Consider the following 7,629-nt stretch of genomic DNA (forward strand, 5'->3'; position numbering starts at 1 on the left):
GAAAGCAGAAGTACATGTATAACACATATAGTATATGCACGTGTAGAGAATGATCCATGCTAAGCACTAAATATTGTGAGAATACACATAATTAAACATGTTATTCCTTTTCTAATATTAATTTGTTTTTTAAAAATAAAGAAATAGTTGAAACCTGTTATTTATAAACGCTTTAGAAATTCAAAAAAATAGAGAAAAGAAAAGAAAAGACCAGAAGAAAATATTCGTTATTATAGAACATACACAAGTTTTATTAAGAGGGGTGTTTGGGATTGCTTATTTAACTCCAAAATTGTATTTTTTGTCAAAAGTGTTTATCAACTTGTGACTTTTTCAAAATGAGTTTCTTACAGAAGTGTTTTGATTAGCTTTTGTGTTCAGGAAAAACACAATAAGTCAATAAGTTGCTTTAAGAAAAATCTTTGTCTTAGCTTATTTATGTAAAATAGCCATAATTGACATTCTTTAAATTCAAAATCATTTACAGGGTAAAAGTGGTGGTAGATTGGTAACTTTATGTTCAAAACGGCAAAAACAACACCCATATTTTGGTGGCTTTTGAAAACAACTTTCTAACTATTTTAAAAAAGTAAAAATAAATACATTTTTATCAATAACATTTTTTTTAACTTGATGTCTTTTTTTAAAAAAATCAATAAGTCAATAATTTATTTTCAAACTCAATCTCAAGCACCTTCTATATGTGTTATATATTACTATTGAACCTTACCTTGTGTATATAGAAACAGTTAACAAGTTAAAAAGAAAAAACAAATCAACAGTTGGTTTGATAGTCTTTTTTTCTTTCTAATGCATGTAACACACAGTTGTACTTAGTAAGTGCAAAAATTTAAAAATATGAATCAATGATAAAATTAAATAATTAAGAACAGAAACAATATAAATTTTCTTTTCATGCAATAATTTATCTTTTAATAATGAACATATTTGTATATGTCAATAAGTTTATAGATTTATTTTAAGTAATATGGGAGCCAAAATCAGTTGTATAGATATATATATAGTGTTTGATTTCTTTGTTTTTCAATAATAGTTTTTATCTATTCATGTCTTCCTAATATATAAACTTACAAATTGCAAAATAAAAAAAAAATCAATTTTATACAAATACAATTCAATACTCTTTATTCAAACCGAATAACACATGGGTTTCACACACACACACATATGTGTGTGTGTTTTAAGAAGTTGTATATTTGGTTAACCCCCCCCCCCCCCCCCCCCAATGTAAAATAATAGTTATAATTTAAATTGATAGCAATGTGGTCAAGATTCGTAAAAAAAAAAAGTTATGTTACACTCTTATATAGGGTTTACATTAGATTATGCATGTATTCTATTTTATCATGTGGGATTTTAACAAAGAGTAAACTTTACTGTTTGTGACAATTGCAGTCTTGCAATGAAGAGCATGTTCATGAAGAGAAGAAGCCACATGAATTGAAGGAAAAGATCGAGAAGAAAATAGATGAGGAGAAGGAGAAAATTGTAGAAAAGGTTCATGAGAGTAAAGAAAAGATAGAAGATTTCAAGGAAGACGTCGAGTGTAAGGTAGAAGAGGAAAAAGAAAGAGTTAAGGAAAAAGTTGAAGAAATCAAGGAAAAAATCGAACAAAAAGTAGACGAGGTCAAGTACAAGAAAGAAGAACTTAAGGAAAAGGTAGAATGTGAAATGGAAGAGGCTAAGGAGGAGATCAAGGAGAAAGAATACGAGGCTAACTACAAAACCGAAGAGCATAAGGAAAAGCTTAAGGAAGAAGTAGAGGAGATCAAATACAAGATTGAAGAAGTTAAGGAGAAGGTTGAGTGTGAAGTAGAAGAGAAAAAGGAGGAATTCAAGGAAAAAGTAGATGAGAAAAAGGAGGAATTCAAGGAAAAAGTAGAAGAGCTCAAAGAGAAAACTGATGACAAAGTAGAGAAGATCAAATACAAGAAGGAGGAACTTAAAGAGAAGATTGAGTGTGAAGAAGAAGAAATAAAAGAGAAAATCAAGGAGAAGGACTACGAGGCTGAGTACAAGAAAGAAGAGCACAAGGAAAAACTCAAGAAAGAAGTAGAGGAGGTAAAATACAAAATAGAAGAATTTAAGGAGAATGTTGAGCGTAAAGTAGAAGAGGCAAAAGAAAAATTGGAGGAGAAAATTGAAGAAATCAAAGAAAAAATTGAGGAGATCAAGTACAAAAAAGAGGAATTGCACGAAAAGATCGAATGTGAAGTGACAGAAGCCAAAGAAGAGATTAAGGAAAAAGAATACGAGTCCAAGTATAAAAATGAAGAGCACAAAGAAAAACTCAAAGAAGAAGTAGAGGAGATCAAATATAAAATAGAAGAATTCAAAGAGAAGGTCGAGTGTGAAGTAGAAGAAGATAAGGAGAAAATTAAGGAGAAGATCGAAGAAATTGATGAAAACATTGATGAAAAAATTGATGAAGCCAAGTATAAAAAGGAAGAGCTCAAGGAAAAGGTAGAATGTGAAGCGGAAGAGGCTAAAGAAGAAACCAAGGAAAAGGAATATGAGGCCGAGTACAAAAAAGAAGAGCATAAGGAAAAGCTCAAGGAAGAAGTGGAGGAGATTAAATTCAAAGTAGAGGAAATTAAGGAGAAGGTCGAATGTGAAGTGCAAGAGGTTAAAGAGAAAATCGAGGAAAAAATTGAAGAATTCAAGGAAAAGATTGAAGAGAAACTAGAGGAGGTTCACTATAAAAAAGAAGAACTCAAAGAAAAGCTAGAGTGTGAGGTGGAAGAGGCCAAAGAGGAAATCAAGGAAAAAGAATACGAGGCCAAGTACAAAAATGAAGAGCATAAAGAAAAGCTCAAGGAAGAGGTGGATGAGATCAAATACAAAATAGAAGAAGTTAAGGAGAAGGTTGAGTGTGAAGAAAAAGAGGTTAAAGAGAAAATTAAGAAAAAAGTCGAAGAAATCAAGGATAAATATTGAAGAAAAACTAGATGAAGCTAAGTATAAGAAGGAAGAACTCAAGGAAAAGGTAGAATGTGAAGTGGAAGAGGCTAAAGAGGAAATTAAGGAAAAAGAATATGATGCCAAGTACAAAAATGAAGAGCATAAGGAAAAGCTCAAGGAAGAGGTAGAGGAGATCAAATACAAAATAGAAGAAGTTAATGAGAAGGTCGAGCATGAAGTAGAAGAGGGTAAAGAGAAAATTAAGGAAAAAGTCGAAGAAATCAAGGATAAAATTGAAGAAAGAGTATATGAAGCCAAGCATAAAAAGGAAGAACTCAAGGAAAAGGTAGAATGTGAAGTGGAAGAGGCTAAAGAGGAAATCAAAGAAAAAGAATATGAGGCCAAGTACAAACATGAAGAACATAAGGAAAAGCTCAAGGAAGAGGTAGAGGAGATCAAATACAAACTTGAAGAACTTAAGAAGAAGGTGGAGTATGAAGTAGAGGAAGGTAAAGAGAAAGTTAAAGAAAAAATCGAAGAAGTCAAGGTAAAAATTGAAGAAGTAAAGAGAAAAATAGAGCGTGAAGAAGAAGAAGAGGTGAAAGAGAAAATCAAGGAAAATGAATACGAGGCCAGGTACAAAAAGGGGAAACTTATAGAGGAACTTAAGGGCGAGCTAGAGAAGGCAAAGTATAAGATCGAAGAACTCAAAGAAAAGATTGAGTGCAAAGTAGAAGAGGATAAAGAGAGTATTAAGGAGAAAGTAGAGGAATTCAAGGGAAAGGTTGACGACAAAATAGAAGAGGTTAGGAAAAAATTGAGGAGCACAAGGAGAAAAAGGAAGAGGAGAAACTAAGGAAAGAAATTGAGAATATGAAGAAGCATGAGGAAGAAGCTTGTGTCTCTACAAAGCAATACGAGGAAGTTGTTGTTCTCCTTCCGGAGCCAAGTTGCGAACCAGATGAGAAAAAGGCACCACATCCCGTGGAGGCGCATAAGGAACATGCCACTGTTGAAGTTGAACACAAAGAGAAGAAGGTATATTTGAAATGATTAAGGAGAAGCTTCATGTGAATCATCATTCCAAGAGTGATCAAAACAAGGAAAAGGTGCACTACTAAAGTAAAAAAAAAAACATATTCTGTTTGTTTGTTTGGATTGCAGTTACTTTGTGGTGTTTATTGTGTTTGTTATTTGATTTTGATTTAAGTACATCCTTATGTTCTTAGGTAGTGGATTTTTCGTATATTTGATGTGTGTGTTTTTTTTCTTTCTGATTCATGTCTAAAGTTCATAAAATTTGTATTCTTGTAATAGCTTGTTTTGTAAGCATTTTGGGGTTGTATACTTGAAACTTGATTGAATAAATATATATATGCTTTTGTTCTTGTTTCTAACTTTCATAACTTTTGCATGCATGATTTAAGATTTTCACGGAGACTTTCATATCTGTGACGTTTTAGTTGGAGTCAGTAAAACGTCAAAACCATGGTACGCATGTTTTCAAAGGGAAAACCAGATAAGCCTAAAGGCTTTTTACCACTTTTCAATTCCCATAGTAGATGAGTTTCTAGTAGGGGTGTGTACGGTTTGATTTAGTTCGGTTAATAGCCTTAAACAAATTAGTCAATCGGTTTTGGTTAATCAGTTTGGCATTATTCGGCTAATTTTTCGGTTTGGTTAATTTCGGTTAATAACCATAATCAAACTTGGCCTAACTTTTAACTTATAAATACATAAAATTGATGCATAAATACATGTAATGGATATATAAATACATGAAATGGAGTTATAAAAGCTAGAATTATATGAAAATATGAATGGTTCGGGTCGGTTTGGTTTGGTTAATTTCAGTTAAATAGGGGTATAAAAAATCACTAATAACCGCTTTCTGGCTAATTTAGTTATCAGTTAATATATGTTTGGTTTCGTCTCGATTTGGTTTGGTTAACGATTAGGTTTTGCTCACCCTTTGTTTCTAGGAGTGAGAGGTGTAGGTAAAACAAGTGAAGAAGATTTGATAAATATTAGAATATCGGACAAATAAAAAACTTATATTAATTTAAAGAAAAGAAAACAATTGAATGATTCTATATGGTTAGGCAACTGTAAAGTCTCTTTCCTGATTCAAAAATATATATATTATTGCCCACTAACCCTTTTGACTACAAAGTTTAAATAATAAAATTAGCTAGTTGTAAAAAAGATGGATCTGATGATGAAACCTCCTGCAACTTGCCCATTGATCTATCATTATGTTTTCATTTTTAAATTTGTCTTAGTCTTTCAACTCGATTTGTCTTCTCTTTGTAGCATGTTCCTAGCTAGCTATACTTTTGTCACTCAAACAATATGAAAATCAATATTTTCATAGTTTAATAAGCAATGCATCATTACAAATTAATGTAACATTTATTTGTTAAATAACTAGGTTAAAATCTCATGTATTACTCGGGTTTAATCAATATTATGTTATATATACTTAGTTGCGAAGTCACGCTAGTTTTGAACAAGTATGTAACCCATACCTCCTAACTTGTATATTGGTATATTGTGAACACTCATTTGGCCTACAAGTAAATCCTAAACTCCCAAATAGTTTGATAACATTAAAATTACCAGTAACTACTTGATTCTAACAACAGTTTACGTGAAAGTTTAAACATTCTCACCTTTTGTTGGACTGCATACAAGTTGTTTTTATAGAATAATGAAAACCTCTGTTAGATGTAATGTATTATTAATCAACTATATATACGAGTATACGAGATAAATACAATGAAACATAATCAAATACAATCTTCTAACTATGGTAACATACAGTATAATAATGAAACTCAAATAATATATTCTAATAGTTTTCACTTTACTAGTTAAGTAACCAGTTTTAACAATACTATATGATCTTCGTGGCACAACCTGGCTTGAATTGTTAATGTTTTTCTGAAGAAAAAAAAAGTGTTGGGAGGAAAACCCACAATTTCAGAATAATGTTTTGCCAATCGTATATGCCATCTTTGTTCTCTTTTTATGACACACGTTTAATGTGCCTTATTTGATATGCTATTTTAGTTGCAAATATTGAGGTTTTAAGCATTGTTAAGTATGACATTTAAATATTTTGTATTAGATTTTGCAAGTTTATTACACCACTTAATAAGAATGGATGAATCGAAGAAAGCAACACTTACAAGAGAGGACGTGTCATTGGCCCACTCGATCATCTCCATTCCCCGGGTATCGAAGACCACCCTCAGGAGAAAACCCCCTGACTCAACCTAGAACCCCCTATTTCCTGTCATATGTGAGGACTTGAACCTCCTTTCTATCGTAATAACAAGTGCGTTTTAGTTAGAGAAATGCATGACTAATTAACAGCTACTTTCATGGTTTTCTCTTATTTTTCATTTTATATATTTCAGCTCGCGTATTCGAAGGACTTCGGTTAGCTTGACATGCTTCGCCAAGAAAAATCAAACATGCACATAACTTATAACTATGTGCAGTAGTTCCCAGACACGATCTCAACAAGAAACTAATCATGTTTTGAGTTAGTCTATCTAATCCATCTAATAAACTAGTTGTGTTTGGATTAACTTATCTAACCTGTTTAATAAACATATAGTTGTGATAGTGTTGTACTAAAACTAGACAGGTTGAATATTTAAAATGAGTAAATTGTGGTTTTTGTTCTTGTGGTTTATCAAAATCTACGGTATTAGTCCAATATTTTTAAATATGGGAATTTCGTTCTTGTGGTTTCATTTCACTTGCAATTAAACCCGAATTCGTAATACCGTTAAGTCTGGTCGTTAAACCCATCAGTGTACTCCTCATGTTAGGGGCAGTTTTGTCCTTTTACACCCCAAATAAACCCCATTCTTAATTCGCAAGTGTAACATTCGTCATTTCCGGTCCTTTTTTTATTTGTATTTGTATCAAAACCTGACCCGATTTGTAAATCAAATCTTTCAGTAATATAAAATAATGGGTTTTTATGTTTCATAATTATCTCTTACTTTTTGATTTTGCTACTTATTTTTATTATTTGACTTGTTTAAACCTTTTTAAACACATGCAAGTCTTGATATAACCAAGGAAATTAACTTTGACCACTACCCTATATATATAATCCTATCCTCTTCATTTCCTCTTGCTCATTCATCTTCTTTCTCTTCCAAACAAAGTTCATATCTCTAACCTTCAAGGTTCTTAATAATCAAACAACAACCTTCTTTAATTTTGTTTTGTTACTTACTAATTGAATCTTGTGGTACAACATATATATAATATGCACCCCTTGTTTCCTTCGGCTTTCATCTTCTCCGGCCATGGTCGGTGGAGGTGATATGCTACAATGCAAGGCTTCATGGAGGACTCATTTTAGTTCTTGATTATACTATTTTCGTTTAATGCTTTACTAGTCTTGTTTATATTGTAAGTAGTTTAGCTTTCTAATTCATGTTTAAAGAGTTCCATGGTATTGGGTATGAAGTCACTAGTCTCGGTTTTATCCCGAGATTAGAACCGAATCAAGACCGAACCAAGACCGGACTCTTGTTTACTAGTTTTTGTTTTAAATAGTTTTGTTTACTAGTTTGTTTTGAATAGTTAAATAAACATGTTTATGTAAGATTTGAATATTATAACTTCTAAAATCAATTTTATAGTTCTATGGTATTTGGGTATGTGGCAACCATCCTCGGT

At 31.8% G+C, this 7,629-nt stretch overlaps 1 pseudogene; it reads left to right on the forward strand.

Annotated features, from left to right (window-relative positions):
* The first annotated feature begins 487 nt into the window (after window positions 1-487).
* Window positions 488-4,031, forward strand: LOC143586345 (uncharacterized; annotated as a pseudogene).
* The last annotated feature ends 3,598 nt before the right edge of the window (window positions 4,032-7,629 follow it).

Source organism: Bidens hawaiensis, unplaced genomic scaffold, assembly GCF_021521415.1.
Source record: "Bidens hawaiensis isolate Kalapana, Puna unplaced genomic scaffold, B.hawaiensis_p1.1 tig00034613_1, whole genome shotgun sequence".
Taxonomy (NCBI): domain Eukaryota; kingdom Viridiplantae; phylum Streptophyta; class Magnoliopsida; order Asterales; family Asteraceae; genus Bidens; species Bidens hawaiensis.